The 24,380-nt window shown below is 43.6% G+C and overlaps 1 protein-coding gene across 5 annotated transcripts in view; it reads right to left on the bottom strand.

Annotated features, from left to right (window-relative positions):
• Positions 1-357: 357 nt before the first annotated feature.
• Positions 358-24,380, bottom strand: part of LOC121281860 (muscleblind-like protein 3) — a 185,715-nt gene continuing 161,692 nt past the window's right edge. For all 5 annotated transcript variants that reach the window (XR_005943968.1, XM_041194942.1, XM_041194943.1 and 2 more), the window contains one exon: positions 358-5,232. The gene's annotated coding sequence lies outside the window, so the exon portion shown is untranslated. The remainder of the gene's footprint in view (positions 5,233-24,380) is intronic.

The raw sequence follows: 24,380 nt of genomic DNA on the forward strand, positions 1-24,380 counted from the left end.
TGGCCAACCGGGAACCTCTCCTGCTCTTACTGTCTGCCACCAAGCATATCGGGAGCATTTTCAGGCTGATATTCAAACTATCTGGCCATGTTCTGAATGCACCTTCCACGGCCATCAAGTCCTGAAGTGGAGCTTCTGGCCCAGAAATAGGGACTCTACCACTGCGCAACAAGACCTGCTCTCCTGTTACTGGACACCAAACTGGTGCAGCATTATTTAAACCTTTTAAGCACATTTGGATTTGAACCTACACAGTTTTGCAGCTGGTTTCTTCATAGAATCATACACTGACAACAACACTTGCCATTTGTTTCACTCTGATGTCAGTGGGTGCAAAATAAATGTACAGACAGCTAACCGTTTTAAGCACTTTATTTTTTTTTAAAAGGTCAGAAATTAAACAATGGCAATATAAGTAAAATACTGAAATATGTAGCATACAGCACATCTTATCTAAAGCACGTACAAGCACTACAGCGAGCTAAATTGGCAGAAATCTAAAGAGAAAAGAAATTCAAAGCTACTATCTTGCTTGTAGCAGTTGAGGGAATGAACAGCTTTAACTTCTGTGCAATTTTGGGACCTTGTCTTAAAAGGTAAAAGCTCCATTCGCTTCATTTCAATGTCTTTTCTTTGCCTAATGTGAGGTGTGTAGTAGAGAGGAGGTCTCAGATTAAGTGCGGGGTTGAAATCACATTCTGACCCACCTCAGCAGTCACAAGCAGGTACGTATCTGCTCCCTAGTCTGTAGACAGAGATTTCAAATCACTGTTTGAGATAGAGAAATCTGCCTCTCGTGCAGGACGAGCCTAGAAAGTGACAACGAGATGCACGCTAAGTGAACAAAGGCACAGGTCCTGCTTACAGGTTTCCAAAGCAACCCATGAGCAGGGATACTCATTCCCTCAGTTGCTAGGATACAGCAGCCATGGCAACAAAATCAGTAGGCTTCCACCATCAGATTGCATCTGTGTACAGTATTATAGAACTTGAACCTTTGAAATCAGTGTAACATGATTGTTTATTTTTCATCTTGCAATTCATCTGTTCTTTTGTGTGTTGATGGCTAATTTATTTGAATATTTTTTTTTACTGTTTAGACCATTTCAACAGTAGGATTGTATCTGGCTGCTGAAGGCTTGATTCTAAACTCTAGAACTCAGTGTGTTGTTCTCATTCATTGTACAGTAAAGCTATGGCAAACTACAAAGCTTTTCTCAACAGCAAAGCGCTATCATGCTTCCAGATAAGTTTTATAGCAAAAACTGTTCCTCGTTTCTTTTTTCCAAAGCCTTTAGCAATGCCGACCTTATTTACCTTAACAAACTTTTCTGTATTTAACACAGTTCCTTTTTTTATTCAAAATAAGATCTGAATATTTCTTTTAACTATGTACATAAGTGCAAAAAAAAAGATGTGTCACACACAATCGTACACTAACAGGTCAAATCAGTCAAACTGCAGCATTCTCAGATTTTTCAGAGTTTTGTTTTTTTTTACAACACTGTACCACGCTTTCAACTCATTATAAAACCCGGTTCTAAATCCATGTGTTGTAAACCTCTTTGAGAAAGGGACATACAGACACAGATTCAGGTCTCAAGTATGTTTTGAGTGGAACTTTGGGTATTCAAAATAGTCAAAGGATATCATTTCTCTTGGCCTGAGTGTGTCTAACTGTACCTTTTTTTTAAAGTTCATGCCGATGTACATTTTTTTAAAATTACAAGTGAAAATTCACAAATAATTTATACAAAGGTAGCCATGTTGTAGTTTTGTTGCCATAGCAACAACTCAATATCATAATTAGTTAACAATGAATCTATCATTGTAAGAGTTACATACAAAGTTAATTTTATTCTAAAATGTAAACTACACAAACTAGGTATGTATTGTATTAAACTTTTTACCATATCCCAGTGAAGGTTAGCATAAAATAAATGACTTTTAATGAATTAATAAATGGTTTCAAATACAAATGTTAAAACCAAACTTTTATTAACACTCCCTCAGATTTAAATTGTTAGTTCTTAATTGACTGTAATTAAAACTAAGTAATCAATGTAGAGTAGAGAAACGACAGCGATTAGTGGTAGAAAAGAAAAATTTAGACTTGAGTCTTATCACTGATAGTACACCGTGTGCTGTAATGTACTGACATTTAGATTAGGCTATCGGCTCAAACGTCTATAGATTATATCGTTTTAAACCATTATAGCATCTAAGGCCCTTTTACAGGCACACAGTTAATCAAGTCAAATCTCGCTGATCCTTCTGAGAGGAATGGAACTTTGTTCCCAAAGATTTTTCCGTTCTCAGCGTACAGTACTGTGAAACACACAAGGGTGAAGAAATGTAGTACTATATAATTCTGTCAGATACACTAACAGAGTTTGCAAACTACATTAACTCAAATTCCCATGTAGCTAATGGAACATGTGGCTGGTGTACTATGACTCTGCCATTTAATCATTTCAGTAGCAGGAGAAGCACTGGTGTGCTTGATTCCTATCCTTCTCCTAGCTTTGTGTTGCACTTTTTGCTGCGATGGAAACAGAACGTTAATTCTAAATTTGTCCAGCCCAACTGGAAAAATCCCTGTCTCTGTCCTCTACCCTCTTCTTTCCACTTTCCCTCAGTGTGACCCGTTTTATCCAAGGTTCAGGATTTCTTGCATATCATTTGCATAAGGCTGAGAAAACTAAACAAAAAGAAAAAAAGAAAACAGAACTGTGGATGATGTAAACAGAGATGTTGGATGATGAGGTGGTGTGAGATGAGACGAAGTGGTGAAAACCAGTGCGCTGGGCACCAGATTCCAGCCATCCCGCAATGTGATACAAAGAAATGAGTCGGTGATGCTGAAAATTCTTATTTAGAGTCACTTTCAATCAACGTGACTGTTATGAAGAATGCACACGAGCTAATGACATTTATAGTCTGACGACTTCCATTTTTTCAATTAAACAAATCATTTGGAATAATTCATTGCACATTTAGTATTGTTTTCTCTTAGTGCGGCTTCTGAAATGGCGCTTTTTTGCCTCTTTTTAAATTGCATTTGGCGACACTAGTGCTTTGAGCTTTCGTTGCTTTTAACCCTTTTTAATTTTTAATTTGCCAGTGATGCTGAAGCATCCGAGGCACCTCATTAAACTACCCTAAACATCCTCCATGTCTGTCTTTTTATCAGCAGGAACCTCTGACCTTTCTTGAAATGGGAAGTTATTTTAAATTCCAGATTTACATTTTACACACCCTGCATTGTAGGCTGGGGAATGGTGATGTGAGTGATTTGGGAGGCTAAAGGGGTGATGGTTTGAAGTACTGAGCCAGTTCGAAGGATTGCTCCATTGAAGATAATGAACTTTTCAGTTGCATATCTCTTAATGCTCAGAGACAACACCTACCTCAACCCTGTAATCACCACACACTAGTCAAGCTGCGAGTGTACATTCACAGTGATCTTCTACAGCTTATGACACAAGTGCAGCTCTGAAATGGATTCTGAACATGCACTGCATTTAATGGCATCGCCTTGAATGTTGCCCAGTGTAACAAACCAAAAGCAAATTAAACCAGACCCTTGGATCACAAGCAAGGATCCAAATGAAGGGAACACGAGCTGCCTCCCTCACACAGTGTTACTTTTAATCGACTCTTTAACTGGATGAGATCAGTTGGGATCCCACAGCTCTGAGATGTATTAACATGGACAATTTCAAACAGTTTTCCAATCCTCAGCCCAGTCAATTTAAAGGATTGAATATTGAGTCTCCACCATAATTAGAATGCTTCCACAGCTTTGCTGACATACTGATCTGTAATCTGAAGCTGTCTATTCCTAGCTGATGCCACCAAACGCAGTGCGGGACTACAACAGCCCACTATCAATGTGTCATAGGTCTACCGTGGCCAGAAAAGACATCCTGTACCTTGATAGTGAAGCACAGAGGCGACAACGAAGCATTTGATTTAGCTTCAAAGAACCAGGGTCCCTTTAACACCCTCGATATACCACATTCACTCAAGCTTAGTGACACTCACCCGGCTTTCTCTGAGGCACTGGAACACAGTGTGAAGGAAGAGGTTCTGACCAGCAATAGAAATGAGAGAACACACAAACACGTGCAAGGCTATTCCCCAATAGCCAGGCCTATTTCATCACAACAGTTCAGAAGGAAAAACAGGACAAAAATATTTGCAGTAAAAAGCATGCCATTAGCAGAAAAATCAGTCTTTTCTTTACAATAGACTGTTTCGAGGTCCTCAGGTACAATTATTCAGTAACTTGCCAATGTGATAGATTGACTCTGGCACATATCTGTCAATTATATAAGTTTCATATGTCTACACAGACAGTGATGCTTATATAGTCTTTTTGTAAGATCTTGAATTTTCTACTAGAAATGTTTATATAGTTGAGAACTGCACGCCCATTCAGAGGCTCCTGCCCATAACCAGCTAATATCAGAGTGTAGGTGTGTTTGTGAAGCATGCATCAATATTTACACTGAAAATATTGCTATACAAAACATGTCTGTTAAATCTGGATACATTTTCTAAGTTTATAAAACTTGATGTTACATAGACAAGGCATAATTGGAAATCGGACACACAGTAAGGACTGGAGTTCATTGTCACTCTCTATTTCAATTGTTTTTGTCCTGTTTCTTATTAACATTCATTTTTTGTTTGTAATAAGGGCTAAATGGGAAACATGGTGACCAAGTAGGAGGCTATTGGGGAACCTGTTTCACGAAAGACATTTCCTTAAAAACAAAACTACTTTTTATTCCAATGTAAACTTAACATTCAGTTAAGATAACACTCTTACATAAAAATTGAGACGGATAAACAATTTCTATTGATAATATACATTAAACCAACAGTCTTCATACGTTGAAAATGCTTATCACTATTACCATGAATTGATTATAAATGTGTTACAGCAATGAGATATAAGCAGTAGTATATCTCATTTAATTACTACATATAAGTAGTGTCTAACAGGAGTATGTAAATTTACTTGACGTTTTTATAGTGCTTTTTGTTTTTCTTCTTGACATTCCCATCATTTTGGTTTTAGTTAGCATGTAGGCTGTGGTAGGCTTACTGTGGAGGTGGTAGCATGGGGATGATGGGAGTATGTACACAAAGGCCATGTGCAGCTTCCCAAGGACATGTTCTGGTTTTCCACCAGTGTGCTGTTCATTATTTCAACATGATGTCCTATAGAGCAAGAAGACAGAAGTTAGAGAACACAGAACAGCCACCTGTTTTGCCCTGGCTACATGTTTCAGTCTCACTGTTCTCATTCAGCCCTCTCTGCCAAACATTAAGACTCAAACTTGATGCTTCACACTATAATTTAAATCCTTCATAAAGCAATATTATCAGTAAGTCACAAATACCTTTCCATTTATCATACTGCAGCAAGAAATGCTTTCACAACTCAGTCACTAACAAAGTAGTTGAACTATCTACGAACTATCAATGTAAACATTGCAGGCAGCAGCTAAATCATCGAATTTTAATAACTCGGGGAGTTTTAGCTTTTATCAGCAAAATGAAGAATCTTATGTTTATGTGCACTTCCTGTCAACATTTCCCATTGCAACTGCCTATGTAAACTGGTCACGCTGCAACTCCATTAATGAAGGCGCTGCAGTGCCATCTTTAGGGGGGAGGGTGTAAGTACAGGTATTACATTGGCATTTTCTATCATAAATGTGAGCATAAGAAGTTGTAATGAAAATATTTAAAAAATTTACATCTGCTTGTTCGGGTCCAATTATCTTCTACTCTCTAATCCTACTTCACCTAAAGGCTACATTGATCTTAACACCTGCTATGTACAATGCCACAGATGATAGAGAGGTGTAGAATTATCTATATATTCGGATTTACGATAAAAGCACTCAATAGTTACTGAACTAGATTTCCCAGCAGATGAGCACAGGTTGGGTGCACAAAGCTCTGGTCAGATGGGTTTCGTTATACATCTATAGGTGGATTGCTTTACCAAGCTTAAGCTCTCCATCAGGCTGACAGGGTGACTGAAGTTGCTCATCTTCTCCTGGTGCTCATAAAACACCTGTCATAACAGAATTAGCCTTCCCAAGTCTCGCAGCTGAGTATGAGGTAATGAAAAGGAGAGGTCCTTGAGCAATGAAGAATTTCTTTATTGCTGATTGTTTTTTTATTATTATCTTCTAATTTATCGAATCATTGCATCACAGAAGGAGGCCATTTGATCCATTGTACCTGCGCTGGTGTTAGTTTTTTTAATTGGACCTATTTCCTCTAAGCCCATTGCTCTACTCTTTTCCCATGCACAGCTTTATTCCTCTTTTTCAATATTTTATCCACTCCCCCTTTAATTGCTGTTATAATCTCTTCCTGAATAGCACCTTGTGGTAAAGTATTCCATGTTCTAATAATGCTTTAAAAAATGTCCTCTATGTTTTCCTCTGATAATCCCAAGTCAGCATGTCCTAATAACTGAATCACCATCCATTACAAACAGTACTCTCTTAAAATGTTCAAGTTTTGTGAAGTATCTATTCAACCCACTGTAATCTCTCTTGGGCAGTTGACTTTCTACTGAGGTATAGAACTCTCGTGGCTAAATTGCTGGACTAGTCAGAGTTGAGGGCATCAATTCTCATAATGGCACATTGGGAAATTGAGCTCCAAATAGTTGGCAAAATAGTAGACAGGAAACTAACCAACTGCGGAAGTTGAATTGTTGTTAAAAAAAAATCCACAAATGCCCTTGAGGTAAGGGTGCCTGTAATCTTCTCCTTACGTATGACTTCAATCCCACAAAGTGGCAGGCAGTGACTAGTGGGGTACTGCAGGGATTGGTGCTGGGACCCTAGTTATTCACAATATATATTAATGATTTAGATGAGGGAATTTAATGTAATATTTCCAAGTTTGCAGGTGACACAAAGCTGGGTGGGAGGGTGAGCTGTGAGGAGGATGCAAAGATGCTTCAGTGTGATTTGGACAAGTTGAGTGAGTGGGCAAATGCATAGCAGATACAGTATAATGTGGATAAATGTGAGGTTATCCACTTTGGTAGCAAAAACAGGAAGGCAGATTATTATCTGAATGGCTATAAATTGAGAGAGGGGAATGTGCAATGAGACCTGGGTGTCCTTGTACACCAGTCGCTGAAGTAAACATGCAGGTGCAGCAGGCGGTAAAGAAGGCAAATAGTATGTTGGCCTTCATAGCCAGAGGATTCGAGTACAGGAACAGGGATGCCATGCTACAATTATACAGGGCCTTGGTGAAACCACACCTGGAATATTGTGTGCAGTTTTGGTCTCCTTATCTGAGGAAGGATGTACTTGCTATAGATGGAGTGCAGCGAAGGTTTACCTGACTGATTCCTGGGATGAGGAGAGATTGAGTCGATTAGGATTATATTCGTTGGAGTTCAGAAGAATGAGGGGGATCTCATAGAAACCTATAAAATTCTAACATGACTAGACAGGGTAGATGCAGGAAGAATATTCCCGATGGTGGGGAGTCCAGAACCAGGGATCACAGTCTGAGGATATGGGGTAGACCATTTAGGACTGAAATGAGGAGAAATTTCTTCACCCAGAGAGTGGTGAGCCTGTGGAATTCATTACAACAGAAAGTAGTTGAGACCAAAACATTGTATGCTTTCAAGAAGGAATTAGATATAGCTCTTGGGGCGAAAGGGATCAAAGGGTATGGGGAGAAAGCGGGAGCAAGCTATTGAGTTGGATGATCAGCCATGATCACAATGAATGGCGGAACAGGCTCAAAGGCCTACTCCTGCTCCTAATTTCTATGTTTCTATGTTTATATTGCAACTTTAACATAGCAAAATGTTCCAAAGTTTTTCACAGGAGTGACTATCAAATAAAATTTGTCACTGACATAAGAAGCCATTGGGACAGGTGACCAAACGTTTGGTCAAAGTGGCAGGTGTTAAGGACTGTCTTAAAGAAGAAGAGAGGAGTAGAGAGACATAGTGATTTATAATGAGAATGGTGTTTTGTTCGAGAAACATGATTGCAACCCGAAGGCTGAGTTGCAGTCTTATATTGAAAAAATTATCTATAGACTAAGGAATTGGGCTAAAAAAATATGCAAAATGTAACAACTGTATGGTAACAAAAGTGGAAACATGTGGGGAACTCCATACTTCAGGAGCTATGGAGCTGAAGGCATGGGCACCAATGGTGCAGCAATTAAAAATACTGGATGTGCAAGAGGCCAGAAATGGAGGAGCGCCAATATTTTGGAGGTTTATTGGGCTGCAGCAGCATAAACAGTTAGGGTGGGGTAAGGACATGTAGGGTTTGAGAACAAGAATTATGGATATGGAATAAATGATAAACCTTGTACATGGAATAATTACAGCCTGCATATATAGTAACTACACAATGCCGCCTATATGTGGGATAAGGACATTATATAGCCTGTGTATTAACAAAGAAAATAAAAAATGAAAGACTTGCAATTCTACAACACCTTTCATGACATCAAGATGTCCCAAAGCATTTTATAACCAATGAAACACTTTGTAGTCACTATTGTAATGTAGGAAACACATTTATGCATAGGATGGTCCCTCAAACAGCAATGAATTAATGACCAAAGAATCTGCTTTTTATTGTTGTTAGTTAATGGATAAATGTTGGCAAGGAAACAGGAAGAACACCACTATTCATCTTCAAAGTAGTGCTGAAGTATCTTTTACCCTGGAGGGCAGACAGGGCCTTGGTTCAACATTTCATCTGTAAGACAGCACCTCTGACAGTGTAGCACTCCCTCTGAACTGGAGTGTCAGCCTGAACTTTGTGCTCAAGTCTGTGGAAGGGGACTTGGGCCCATGACCTTCTTGACTCAGAGGCACTGTCCTGTAACTACATAATATCATCTGTATGGACTAACTACATGACAACAGCAACAACTTGCATTTAGACAGCACCTGCAATACAGTACAATGTACAAGGCAGTTCACAGGAATGATTATCAGACAAAATTTGACACCGAGTCACATAAGGGAATATTAGGACAGGTGGTCTAGGGCTTAGTCTGAAGTAGTGAGAAGCGTCTTCAAGGAGGAAAGTGAGGTGGGAGATTTAGGGAGGAAATTTCAGAGCTTAGGACTTTGGCAACTGAAGGCATAGCCACAAATGGAGCAATTTAAATCAGGAATATGTAAGAGACCACAATTCAAGGAGGGCAGATATCTTGCAGGTTTGTAGGTCTGGAGGAGATTACAGAGACAAGGAGGGATGAAGTCATGGATGGATTTGAAAACAAGGATAAGTATTTTAAAATCAAGGTGTTGTTTTGACTGGGAGCCAATGTATGTCAGCGAGCACTGGAGTGATAGGGGAATGGGACTTGGTGCGAATAAGGACACGGCCAGCAGAGCTTTGGATGATCTCAAGTTTATGCAGGGTGGAAGATGGAGGCCAATGAGGACTGCATTAAACTAGTCAAGTTTAGAAGTAAAAAAGGTGTGGATGAGAATCGGGCAATGTTAAGGAAGTGGAAGTAAGAGATCTTGGTGGTGGAGTGGATATGTGGTGGGAAGCTCACCTTAGGGTCAAGCAGGACATTAAGTCTGGTTCAGCCTCCGACAGTGGCCAAGGTGAGCAATGGAATCAGAGACTATAGAACGGAATTTTTTGGCAGGGATCAAAGCTAACAACTTTGGTCTTCCTGATATTTAGTCGGAGGAAATTTCTGCTCACCCAGTACTGGATGTTGGACAAACAATCAGACAATTTAGAGATAGTGGTGGAGTTGAGAAAGGTAATGGTGAGGCAGAGCTGGATGTTATCAGCGTGCAAGTAGAATCTGACATTGTGTTTAGGACTTAGTAGCAGGAATAGGCCATTCAGCCCTTCAAACCTGCTTCACCATTCAATAAGATCATGGCTGATCTGATTGTGGTCTCAACTCCATTTTCCTGCCTGCCCCCCATAACCCTGGACTCCCTTGTCTATCAAAATTCTGTCTAACTCAGCCTTGAATAAATTCAATGACCCAACCTCCACTGCTCCCTGAGGAAGACAATTCCACAGACTAATGGCCCTCTGAGAGAAAAAAATTCTCCTCATCTCTTGTTCTTAAACGATGTCCCCTAGTTCTAGTCTCCCCCACAAGTGGAAACATTCTGCTGGTATCCACTCTATCAGGTCCCCTCAAGATTTTATGTTTCATTAAGATCACCTCTCATTCTTCTAAACTCCAATGGATACAGGCCCAACCCATTCAACCTTTCTTCATAGGATAAGCCCTTCATCCCAGGAATGAGTCAAGTGAACCTTCTCTATGCTGCTTCTAATGCAATTTGTATTTAATGTATGTATGTGATGTGAATGCATAATACAATCTGTAAATGTGAATCTCTGACGATTTCTGTATATGGAGCAACTAGATGATAATGCCAATAAATGGGGTAATTACCTGGCACCGACTGTATATGGACAGACTACAAAGGCTATTGCCTGTACACAGAGTTACTACCTGATTCAGGCTGTATGTGGAGTAACTGTACAGCAGGTAAACATGGTACAGCTTTATGTGGATTAATTACATGATATATGAGCCTTTATATTGGAAAACCAAATGCTATCACCTGGTAATAGGGAAACTACATGATACTGCCTGCTTATGAGATAATTACATGAAACCATATATGTAATAACAACATGATGGTGCATCTGCATGGGCTAACTACATTTCTGGTAGTGTGGCGGTTATATTGTAGGACCAGTAATCCTAAGGCCTGGGCTAATGATCCAGTGAATTGAATTCAAATCCCACCATGGCAGCTGGGAATTTAGATTCAGTGATTTAAATAAATCTGGAATAAAACACTAATACAGGCACAGCATCCCAAATCTGGCAATCTTGGGACCGAGACCATGCTAGATTTCGGACTTTCACTGATTTTGGATTATCAAACAGCTCCTTCACACAGGCTTCACAGGGACAATAGAACTGGCTGGTTTCTGATCCTCTCATCTGAGAGTGGCTGGGAACGTTGCAATTGGAATGTTCCCACTGGTGGGACAGGCAGCTTTGTGTCCGGAGAATATAGAGGGCAGGGGCAGGAAGTGGGGGGAGGCAGATCTTACACCGCTGCAATGGACTCAGGTCCTGTGTGTTCACATGTCTCATTGATTCCATCCTCTGGGATCAGCCTGAGAATGGCCTCGTTATTCCCGTGGTTACTCTGTTCCAGGAGCTGCGCCCGGGAGAAAAATGTCCGGAATTTGGACAATTCCGGTTTTTGGATAGCCGGATTTAAGACACTGTACCTGCATTAGTAATAGCTACCTCCTTTAAGATGCTCATTAAAACCTACCTCTTTGACCAGCGTTTGGTTAACAGTCTTAATATCGTTGCATGTGGCTCAGTGTCAGGTTTTGTCTGATAATGCTCCTATGAACCACCTTGGGGCATTTTACCACATGAAAGGGTCAAGATAAAGGCAAGTTTCTGTTGTTGAGATAACCAGACAGTAAAATATCTTCTTATAATCGAAAGGCTTGTGGATATATTGGGCAAGTGTGTTACAGAAAGTAAGTGTAAGAAGTGAAGGATAAGCTTGGTAAGCCAGCAGTTGAGAGAAGAACTTATATTCCTATAATGCTTTTCATGACCTCAAGAAGCCCCAAAGCACTTTGCAACAAATTTTTGTTTTTGAAGTGGATCACGGTTGTAATGCAGGGAATGTGACAGTCAGTTTGTGCACAGCAAGGTCCCACAACCAGCAAAGTGATAAATAACCAGATCGTTGCTTTGAGTGATGTTGGTTTGAGGCAATATTGTCTTTGACAATGGCGAGTGGTGAACTCCCTGGTGTTTTTGCAAAATAATGCCATTGTATCTTCCAGAGTACAGGGCCTCAGTTGGTATTTTGGATTCTGAAAGGCCTCCCAGTTCTTTACCACTTGCATTAAAGCTGTTTATGTTCTTTTATATCCAATATTGCTCCTTACTCTGCCTCGAATCCTGAACATTATGAGGGCTAGTAAATTTGCGATGTTAGATTACGAGTAAAATCTTGTACTGTTATTTTCTGAATATAATGCGCACCCAACTATAACGCACCCTTTGATTTTTATGACGAAGAATCAAAATTGCCTTATCACCATGTATAATACACACCTAGGACAGAATTTTCAGCTCGATGTGCAGGCAGGCACCCGACATGCACAAGTGTGAAATAGCATGCAATGATGTCAGGCGAGTATCCCAACATCATCATGCACTCGCATGATATTGCGGTTGGTGGGTGCGCATGGGGGTCGGCAGCGCGCTCGCCGACAATTAAGAGGGCTGTTAAGCCCATTAATAAATGAATTGAAGTGAAATTTTCCCTGCCTGTCCAATCTCACTGTTGGTGGGTGGGTGAATAGGCCAAGTGGCCTTTGCATTTGTTGCAAAACATCATCCACGGGCGGGATGAGGTTTCGAACAGTGATTAAAAAAAGACAAAAAAAATTTTTAAACTCATTTTTAACATGTCCCTGCTCATGTGACAGAGGGGACATGTTTTCCTTATTTTTGAAATCCTTATTTTTAATGTTAAAAATCTTCAGCTCCCTGAGGCAGCTCTGTACCTTCAGGGAGCTTTCACTGAGCACACCTGCGCACATGCGAACACTTCAGCACTTGCGCTCCTCCTGCCCCCACCCAGGCAGCGCTGAGGTTATCAGTGCACGTTTCACATCGGCTGGCTGTTAATTGGTCGATCGTGGGTGGTGGACCATTGCGCAGCTGCTCCTGGGCATGCCCAACAAGCTAAATATCCTGCCCCTAGGCTTTTTCAATACTGCAATCAAAGTGCCAATTTTCGGGCAGGGGGTGGGGTATGATATTCCAGTTTATAGAAATGAACAACAGCTGCAACAGGCTCAGGGACCTATTTGAGGGTGCCACACTCACAGAGGACTCCTGCAATTCCTGTCTTTTACACTTTTTTGTATGTAATACACAGACAAAAATACCTGCACCATGAGCATCAAAACAGTCACCCCATAAAAGGTTTTGGATAATGAAAGAACCAAAATCTTTGTGAGAGAGATAGTCGACTCTAAACATGATCGATGCATTCGTTGTGGGACCCTCGTACCGACTGCAAAAAAAACATTTTGATTTGTTGCTATGTATAATATGCACCCTAATATTTAGTTTCTTCTCCAGACATTGATCTGTGTATCTGCAGTAATTATAGTTTTGGAAAATGTAGGACTGTAGCTTTAAGAATGACCCTGTGTTGTAAGATCACATGATCTGGGTAAACCAATGTATTGACAGTCCAGGGAACCTCCACAGGAGGGAGTTCTTCTTTAGTCATGGAGTTTGATGCACACATGGTGCTGAATTTTGCCCTCAATGGGTGGGCAGGCCCGACCGACTTGGCAGCAGGCGGGCAGCCGATCCCCGCCGCCAAAACAGGCTGCGCCACCATTTTGCAAAGCCAGGCCACCCAGCGTGGTTCCAGCTCCAGTGTTCATCGGGAAAATTAAATTGGTAGCAGCGTGTTCACACCGCTGGTTCCAATGGGGAACTGGCAGTCTGTATAAAGAGCAGCCAGGCAGCCTCCTTTAGGCTGTTCAGCATGGCCAGTCATCAGCCAGCACAAGAGGTGAGGGCAGAGGAGGGGGAGGGGGGCAGGCTGCAGGGTAGGCCAACGGAGGGGCCACTGTGCCCCTCGGTTCTCAGATCCTCCTCCAAGAGATGTCCAACCATCGGGATGTCTTGTTTCTGGAGGATGAGAGGAGGAGGGCCCCCCACGTCACCAGGCGGGCGTGGCAGGAGGTGGTGGAGGCTGGTAGCTCTCATGATGCTGTGCGGCGCACTGGAAAGCAGTGTCACAAGTGCTTCAATGACTTGCTGCACTCTGGAAGGCTGAGTACCATGTCAGCCTTGGCCACTTGACCCAACAGGTAGCCTTAGACTTTGAGGCCCCCCACCACCCCATGTCTTATTGTCGTTGCTGCATTGGATATTTGGCGCACGCTGGGTGGGCAAACAGATAGTGACCATGCTTACATCAGCCTTAGTGGCTGAGGAGAAGATGGGTTCTCCATGCAGCATATGTTGGTGTTTGTCACATTTGAGTAGTCCGGGGGCAACCTGCAGGGCAGGCAGCTAGACACATACTCAGAACTCCAACACATTCTTATTGATGGTGATGAGATGGTGGAGGGGGAGCCTCAAGGTGTCATGGCCAAGAGCCATCTGCCGGCCTCGATGCCACACCTAGTTGCGTCTCCTTGCCATGGGTGCAAAGTGATGGACACCGAATGTGTCCAAGGTGTCCATTGGGGAAGGGTTTGGGACCAGCTGTACTATCTTCTGGGGACTGATCACCAGTAGTGTGGACAGGAGCTACTGGAGGCCTCAGATGGGCCACTGTGGTTGGGGTGCGATGTGCGGGTGCAGAGTACACAAGCGATCAGCCCCAATAAATCCTCTTCTATGTTCTGCAGGCAAAAACAGAGCACAATATGTGGGAGCAGCAGTGGACTGGTGGTGGGCACGCTGTGCTGCAGCGCCTCACCACTTATGAGGAACAGGCCATGGAGCTGGGGAGGAAGCAGACGGCCAGGGCGGCAGATGTCGGCGAGGCTGGGGTGCAGCGGCCAGGTGTTTGAGGTCCACAGTCCCATCCACTCTGTCTCCCCACCATCCAAAGCACTGATGGTTGCTGCAATCATTAATGCAGCAACACTGCTCATTCACAGACTGATACAGTCTGACGTATGGGTCATACACAAAGGTCCCTCGGCCCCTTGAGGATGCGCGTTTCTAGCAACTTCCAAAGTTGCCTTATCCCATTTGTGACCACTATCCCCATGGCCTACATGCCATGGCATCGCTGCTGCACATCCAAAGACTTATTGCATCTTAGGAGGGTTTGTACCTCCACCACCCTTTCAGCCAGTGCGTCCCACATTACTCTGTCCAAAAGGTCCTCAGAACCTCACCTGTTAACCTCATGGCAGTCAACTTAGATAAATGCCACCACGTTAGTCATCCCTGCACCAAGGGGAGATGTTGCCTTCTGTCCACCAGTTCTATGCCCCTCATAACGGTATGAAGGTCAATAATATGACCTGTCAATCTCCTGTGCTTCACGGCAAATGTTGCAAGTGTTTGCAATGTTTCCTCATCACTCCAACTCTCCAGGCCAGCATGCATCCCGGTCAGGTACCTCTGCACTCTCCCCACTCCAACGCCATCCCTCCCATGAAGCGCAGGTCACAACTGGACGCAGAAGTGTAGATGTGGCCTCAACAGCGTTTTCTGCACTTGCAACATGACCTCCCTTTTCCTACATTCTATTCCTCGGCTAATGAAGGCATGTCTGTCTTCGACCTTGTTAAACACCTTATGTTCCTGTTCTGTTCCTTAACAGGTCTGCCCAGCAAGGTCCCTGTAATTGTCGTGACTTTCCACGGTCCTACCATTACTCATGTATTCCCGTACCTTGCTTGTCTTGCCCAAGTGCTTAACCGAACACTTATCCCCTTAACATTCCATGTGGCATTCCTTAGGCCATCTGACCAGCCTGTCTGTATGCGCGTGTAATGCTTGGGCCTCCTCTTGACTATTTACCACCCCACCAATGTTTGTCTCCTTAGATTCTTGAAGGGTGAGGAACTTATGAGGCTGGGGGGGGGTGCGAAAGGGATGAAAGGTGTTACTGACTGAACGCTAACTGATGCACTGTCCTTGTTGTTGATTTCAGCATCACCAGTGCATTGCCACCCCCAACATGTCCGGAGTCCCCCTCTCAACACCCGAGGGCCAAGACTTGCAACATGCATCACATTTTTTCCGCGAGCCAGGCACCAGCGCAGTGACAAACACTTCGGTGGGGATTATGACGTCAGCTAGTGTCCCAGGGCACAGTGGAGAGGGCACTTCACAATCGCTGGAGGAGATGGCATGGACAGAGAGTGCCGATAGCACCAGCAGCTGGAGGACTGCAGGGGACCAGGCACATGCTGAGTTCGGCAGTGATAATTGCCTCTGGAGATGTCAGCCATGCAGCAGCTGCAGGACAAGCAGCAGGGTGCGCGGGAACGTCTAGCAGGGTTGCATGAGGGTGTGCTTCAGTTGGTCTCTGTGGTGGAGGAGTCCAGGCAGATGTCAATGAAGGCATGAACCTTAGGACAGAACTTCAGGCTTCCTCCATTGAGAGATTGGCGACTTTCATGGAGAGGGGCTTCAATCGAATTGAGAATCTTCTGATTGGGTTACGCTCTGACCTGCAAGCCCTCAAAGTGGTAATGGCCACAGGTGGTCATTCCTAATGTGGGAGATATTTTGGGCACCAAGTGTCACCGCTCAGTGCCCATCCATCTGCGGTGAGCAGGGAGGTCCAATGTGACCTCACGCCAGCGCAGCAGCTGCCTGTCATAGCTGCGAGCTCCTCTCAGGGCGCTCTGGATGAGGGCAGCAGCTCATCCGCCCCTCTACCAGTGACTGTTGCATCCATTGAGGCTGCGACAACTGGGGAGGTGCCAGTTCTGGAACTGGCCTCTCCCTCCCAGGCAGGGCCATCACAGGCTCCACGGGCCAGAGGACGTCCGCCAAGGTCATCAATGCCAACAGGTCAGCAGAGTCAGCAGGCTGTCTCACAAGCCACTCCGAGCAATGGGGCAGCACCAAGACACAGCACCTGCAAATGGAAGCTTAAGGCACATTAGGCACTCCCCAGGTTTGTTACTGGTGATTTTGTGTTGGCCCTAGATTAGGGAATGTTTCATTATCTGCGTCAGAGCGACGTTTGTTGTTTATTTTGGACAGAATAAAGTCCACTTTTCTGACCATGGATGAGGGTGTTTCCTTTGTGCTGCATTTGTATGTTTCACAGACATCTCATGAGTGTTTGAGTGGACATTGATGTTTCTGTACTAAGCCCTTAGTTGCAGCTGATGAGGTGAAAGATGTAGCACCTAAGTGCCACGTGTGGAAGTGTCAGGCAATGCTGCTCCTGCTGATTGATGTGTGTGGAGCTAGCTGAATGTTGGTTGGATTAAATTGTCCCAGGTGTCTCTGCCTCCTTGGTGTAGTAGTGGGTCAGCGTGCTGCCCCTCATCATTGCCCTGTGCTTCCTCATCCTCTGAGCCACTGCTGGATTCATCATGTGCAGCCTCATCCAGGGCGTCAAGGTCTGCGTCGTCAACTGCATCCCCCCTTTCCAGCGCAAGATTTTGCAGGGTGCAGCATGCTACCACTATCACAGAGATGCAATCTGGGGGATACTGGAGTGTGCCTCCTGAGCGGTCCAGGCAATGGAAGTGCATTTTGAGATGGTTCTCTTCACCACAGCCCTCATGGAGGCTCCTATTGTAGCGCTCCTCAGCTTCTGTTCTTGGATGGTGGAGAGGCGACATGAACCACCTTCTGAGGGGATAGCCCTTGTCACCCGGCAGCCAACCATCCAGCCGAGCTGGAGCACTGAAGAGCCCCGGCATCTGGGAGTGTCTGAGGATGTAGGCATCGTGGGAGCTGCCTGGGTACCTTGCACAGACTTGTAGAATCTGCATCCTGTGGTCACACACAATTTGCACGTTTATGGAGTAGAAGCCCTTCCTGTTGATGAAGGCACCGAGCTCACCTGCTGGCGTCTTGATGGCCACGTGTGTGCAGTCTATTGCATCCTGGACAGACATGGGGGAAGCCAGCAATGGCTGCGAAGCCCCTGGCCCGCTGTGCCTGACTTGCCTGGTCACAGCGGACGTGGATGAAGGTCAATGCCCGTCTGAACAGAGTGTCTGTAACCTGCTTGACACAAGTGTGAACAGCTGATTGGGAGACACCGCAAGATCACCCACCGAGCCCTGGAAGGAGCCAGATGCATAGAAGTTGAGGGCAACTGTGACCTTCAGAGCCGCTGGCGTGGGGTGTCCACCACACAGTTAGGGGAGATCTCAGGGCCAATCATCTGACAGATATAGTTGGCTGTCTCCCTTTAAAGACGGAGCCTCCTTTGGCACTGCACCTCAGTCATACTGAGGTAGCTGCTTCACTGCCTATATACCCTGGCAGCAGGATAGTGGCATCTTCTACGGCCCCTTCCACCTTGGACAACCTCTTAGCCCTGCGCCCATTGTGCCTGCGCCTGGCCTCCCAAAGGTGGCTCCCCTGGAGGCTGATTGTCCACTCCTGGCCTCCTCCTTATTCTATCCCTCCCTTCCTCCTCAGAGGAGCTGTCTCCAGTGGAGATGTCAGAACCCATACCCAGGCTAAATGGAGGCATCCAGAAAGCTGCAGGCCTGATAAAGATTACTGTCTGCAGACTGGTGAGCTGAAGCTTCAAAGTACAGAGAAAGCTATTGGAAATCGATGTGAATAGGTAACAATCACACAGGCAAGTTTAAAACACTTTCTGCATTAAATACTTCAGAAAAAACATGAACAACCTCTCTGAGCCCACATATCCTGCCCGTGGATGAGGTTTGTTTAAAAATCAGTTACCTGCCTGCCCCTTGGGCCTGTGCGCCATGGCGAAGATCGCACGTGCTCCTCAAAATGGGCGTCAATTGCCAAGGTAAGGGCCTTAAGAAGGCCTTTAGTTAATGGCGGGCACGCATTGCACTTCTTAGCGCCCGCCCAGCTAAATATCGCAATGCTGCACGCTGACGTTGGGATGTTCGCACGACATTTTAAGCGCTGATGTGCAGGCTCTGTCACCTGCACATCAGCCATAAAATACTGCCCATGTAGTTGCTGCTGCTGTCTTGTAAATAAAGTTAAATGTTTCTACTAAGAAAATCTGTCTGAAGATCAGCTCTATAACAAACTGGTGACAATGATAAATTAGATTCGTTGCTGTACCTCACCCAGCAATTGTGAGTATAAGTTTGTTAAAAAAATAAAAGAAGATATTCTTATCCAAAATGCCACAGTTTGTCAGAATTGTTCCCTTTGAGCCAGCCACAGACGATTGGTCTCAATATATAGAATGTCTTGTGCTCTTCCTTCAAGCAAACAAAATCACGGGGGAGGAAAAGAGGAGAGTGATTCTCCTGAGTATTTGTGGCAGCAAGACCTACAGTTTAATTTGAAGCTTGATGGCCCCCAGTGCCCCAGGTTCAAACACTTTCAGTGAATTAGTGGAGCTCATTAAAGGACATTTTCAACTCAAGCCCTGGACGATGTACTAATAACTGGATTCAAAGAACAGGAACACTTGGCTAACCTAGAGGATGTTCTGAAATGATTTTTAGAAGCAGGAGTATGTCTGAAGAAGGAAAAATGCACTTTTCAAGCAAATGAAGTCATTTATTTGGGCCACTGGGTAGATGCCTAAGGGTTACACCCAGTTGAAGAGAAGGTTAAAGCAATCAGAGAGGCACCTGCACCCAAGAACACCTCCGAACTTAAATCATTTTTAGGGATGATAAATTTTTATGGGCGATTTCTACCAAATTTATCCACAGCTCTGGCCTTCTATATTCACTGCCAAGTAAAAAAGAGTGTTGAGTTTGGGAGTCACCCCAAAAAGAAGCCTTCATGAAAGTAAAACAGCTCTTACACTCTTCCAATTTGTTAGTACATTATGACCAGATGAAGGAATTGGTGCTAACCTGCGATACTTCCCCTATGGAGTGGGAGCGGTACCATCTCACAAAATGGATGACGTCACAGAGAGACCAATAGGCTATGTATCCAGGACATTTACCACAGCCAAAAAAGAAAATTCTCAGCTCGAAAAGGAAGGTCTGTCGATTATTTTTGGTGTAAAAAAAATTCCACCAATACGTGCACGGTGACATTTCATGGATAGTATCAGACCACAAACCAATTTTGGGTCTGTTTAGTGAGGGAAAGGTTATACCTCACATAGCCCCTGCAAGAACACAAAGATGGGCCTAATTTTGGCAGCATATGAATACATTTTTGTACATAGACCAGGGATTCATATAGCAAATGCCAATGCCCTAAGTCACCTTCCTTTGCAAGAGAATGATGAACATGTCCCAATCCCACAGAAGCTCATATTAGTGATAAATTTTCTAGGTTCCTCACCAGTCTGTGCCAGGCAGATAATAAACTGGACAAATTGTGATCCAGTCCTGTCTCGAGTGAGAGACCAAGTGTTACATGGTTGGTCCCAGAAACCAGTCCCTGATGAATTGGATGAACCAAAGGCACGAGATTAGCAGTCAAGATGATATTCTATTATGGGGTGCACAGACAGTAGTTCCTGCACAAGGAAGGGACACTTTTAGTAGAGCTGCACAGTGCCTATCCAGGGATCTCCTGAATGAAGACGATAGTGCGGAGTTATCTTTGGTGGTCGGGGATGGATGGCGATACTGAAAATGTGGTAAAACACCATGTGCAATGTCAACAGCTGCAAAGGTTGTCGGTGGCACCCCTTTACATCCATTGGAGCGGCCTGGTAGACCCTGGGTGAGATTGCACATTGACTACATCGGTCCTTTCCTTGGAACTATGTTTCTACTGATTATAGATGCTCATTCCAAGAGGTTAGACATTTATGAGGTAAAGTCGCCAATGTCAGGCGCTACTATCGAAAAGCTATGCCAAAGATACGCCATCCATGGATTGCCAGAGGTAATCGTCTCAGATAATGGCACTGCATTTACGAGCGCTGAGTTCCAACGATTTATCAGCCCCAATGGATTCAACCATGTGAAGACTGCACCATACCATCCGTCATCTAATGGACTGGCGGAAAGGGCAGTGCAAACTTTTAAGGCAGGAATGAAAAAGTTAATAGGTGATTCGTTGGAGACCAAACTTGCTCTTTTCCTATTTCACTACAGAGCCGCCCCCCCACAACCCCCCCACACTACAACAGGAGCAACACCTGCAGAAATACTGATGAGGCACCATCTTTGTACAAGACTAAGCCTAATATTTCCCAATTTGGAGGGGAAAGTGGAGAAAAGTCAAGGGAACCAAAAAGAGATTCATGATTTGCATAGTCATGAGCAACAATTTACTGAAGAAGGAGCATATGTAAAGAATTCTGTGGAGGACGGAAGTGGTTATCTGGTAAAGTAAGACCGGACCACTGTCATACCACATGGAAGTGCAGAGCCGGATCACCTTAAGCCTGTGGATTATTTAAGAAAAAGAGAGAAACACCAGCAAAATTATGTTCTATCTGTATCTATTACTGAACCAGTGGTTCCTGTTGATTTTGCTTAACCAAGGACAGACATCCCCGATGTCTCTGTCAGAGTCGAAGACACTAAACTGCCTGTGCCTAATGAAGTACGTGCTATTAACGCAGTTCCAGAGAATGTTTCCTACAAAAAAATCTGAAGTCATGGATCTACAATGTTCCACACAGATCAGGTAATCACCTGAAAGACTGAACTTGTAATTTCACGACCTATGTAAATATTGTAATGTCATGAGACAAATATCCTTGTAAATACAAAATGTACAGTAAAGTTAAAGGGGGAAAAATGTCATAACTATAGTTTTGGGAAATGTAGGACTGTAGCTTTAAGAATAATCCTGTGTTGTAAGATCACATGATCTGTGTAAACCAATGTGTTGACAATGTGGGGAACCTCTGCAGAAGGGAGTTCTTTAGTTATGGAGTTTGATGCACATGTGTAGTTGCTGCTGCTGTCTTATAAATTAAGTTAAATGTTTCCACTAAGGAAAGTTGTCTGAAGATCAACTGTATAACAGTGTTATATTGGGAAGTGACTTCATCATGTTAGATTACTAGGGAACTTGTGATACTTGATTATTTGTAAATTTGCGATGTTAAATGACTAATATGAATGATGGCCTCAAGCATTTAGTTTCCAAAGAGACTTTGATAGCCTGGGTGAAAGGAGACTGCTTGAAGTGTAATGCAGTTACACTTCATAGAATCATAGAATAGTTACAGCATGGAAGGAGGCCATCAGGCCCATCATGTATGTGCTAGCTCTTTCAAACAGCAATCCAGTTATTCTCACTTATCCACTCTTTCCCTGTTTCCCTGCCTTTTTTCTCAAGTATTTATCCAATTCCCTAATGAAGGCTAATATTGAATCTGTATCTACCACCCAGTCAGGCAGCATATTCCAAATCCTAACCATTTGTTGCATTAAAATGTTTATCCCATGTCATCTCTGAGTCATTTGCCTATCGCCTTCATCCTGTGCCCTCTACTTATCATGCCATCAGCCACTGAAAATATTTTCTCCTTATCTATTTGTTCTGTCTACGAATATGGAGCAGGAGTAGGCCACTCGGCCCCTCAAACCTGCTCGGCCATTCAATAAGATCATGGCTGATCTGATTGTAACTTCCCGCCTAACTATTAACCTTTCAACCCCTTGTTTATCAAAAATCTATCTAGCTGTGCCTTAAAAATATTCAAAGACTCTGCTTCCACTGCCTTTTGAAGAAGAGAGTTCCAAAGGCTCATGATCCGCTGAGAGAAAAATTTCTCTCAGCTATATCTTAAATATCTCTAGGCCGGCCCTCTCCCTAGATCTGCATATAGCTGCTGGGTGATCAGCTTTCAATAGGGAGCTCCTTACTATGCAACACTACGCTTGCCCCGCCATCCTTTGCCCTCTCTCCCCTTTTTCTGTTCCACCGGTTCAGTTTCCCTGCCTCTAATAGTGGGCGCATTTTAGCCCAAACAACAAGCTAACTGCCAGTTTAAACCGTTACTGCCTACTCCTCTTCCATTCTAACTTCTCTGCTTTCCTCAATGAGCTCTGGATATTTTCTCAAATTTGACAAATTTTCCAAACATATTTGGTTCTAAAATGAGCTTTTGACTACTTAGCTGTGCCATTACTAAGACTGCCTATTTCTATTTCCATAACATTGTGCCTCTCATTGCCCCTGCCACGGCTCTTCTGTTGCTGAAACCCTTATCCATGTCTTTGTTATCTCCAGACTTGACTATTCTAATAGACTTCTGGGCAGCCTTCCACATTCTACCCTTCATAAACTTGAGGTCATCCAAAACTCTGCTGCCCATGTCCTAATTTGCACCAAATGCTGTTCACTCATCACGCTTGTGCTCACTGGTCTTCATTGGCTCCTGGCTAAACAATGCCTCAATATTAAAGTTCTCGTGCTTGTTTTCAAATTCCTCACTCTACTCTAACTTCCTTCAACCCTCAAGAATCCTCTGAGATATCTGCGCTCCTCTAATTCTGGCCTCTTGAGCATCCCCGATTTTAATCATGCAACAACTGGCGGCTGTGCCTTCAACTGCTAAGGCCTTTAGTTCTGGAATTCCCTCCCAAAACCTCACACCATTTCTGTCCCTCTTTCCTCCTTAAAACGCTTCATAAAACTCATCTTTTTGACCAAGCTTTTGGCCCTCTGCTCCAATATCTCCTTAGTGTCTATGGCTAAGTGTCAAATTTTGTTTGATAACAATCCTGTGAAGCACCTTTGGGCGTTAAATTACATTAAAGACAGGATATAGGTACAAGTCTTTGTTGTTGTGGTACTCTTGCTAAACGTTTCACTGCTTTAACCATCTCTGCCAAATCTCCTCTGACCTTTCTCTCTCTAAGGAAGACAATCCTGCTTTCTTCAGTCTATCTATATAACTGTAATCGCTCATCCCTGGAGCCTTTCTATTAACTTTGCTCTATACCATCTCCAAAGCCTTCACATCCTTCCTAAAGTTTGGTGTCCAAAAATGGACATAATACTCCAAGTGTAATGCAATTGCCTGATACACTCATAAGCATCGCCCATGAACTCTGCAGCCAGTCTCAGTGTGAAGCAGGTCCTCATCCAAAGTGCACTTATGCACTTATGCACCATTCATGCTAATGTGACCAGACAAAAGAACTTAATGAACAGGAGCAGGATTAGACCTTGTGGCCTCTTGAGCCTGCTTATTCATTCAATATGACCATGGCTGATCTTCTGCCTCAACTCCATTTTCCTGTACGCTCTCCATATCCCTTAATTCTCTGAGACACCAAAAATCTGTCTATCTCAGCCTTAAATATATTCAATGATGGAGCATCCACAACCCTCTGGGATAGTGAATTCCAAAGATTCATACTCTTTGAGCGAAGAAATGTCTCATCTCAGTCCTAAATGATCCTAAATGTCATTATCCTGAGAATATGCCCCATTTTCCAGATTCGCCAGCCAGCAGGAATAACCTCTCACTGCCTACTCTGTCAAGCCCCTTCAGAATCTTCTAAATTTCAACGAGATCAATTTTCATTCTTCTAAAATCCAGGGAATATAAGCCCAATTTCCTCAGCCTCTCACCATAGGACAGTCCTCTCATCCCTGGAACCAATCTAGTGAACCTTCGCTGTACCGCCTCCAACGAAAGTATATCGTTCCTTTTATATGGAGATCAGAATTGCACA

Source organism: Carcharodon carcharias, chromosome 9, assembly GCF_017639515.1.
Source record: "Carcharodon carcharias isolate sCarCar2 chromosome 9, sCarCar2.pri, whole genome shotgun sequence".
Taxonomy (NCBI): Eukaryota; Metazoa; Chordata; class Chondrichthyes; order Lamniformes; family Lamnidae; genus Carcharodon; species Carcharodon carcharias.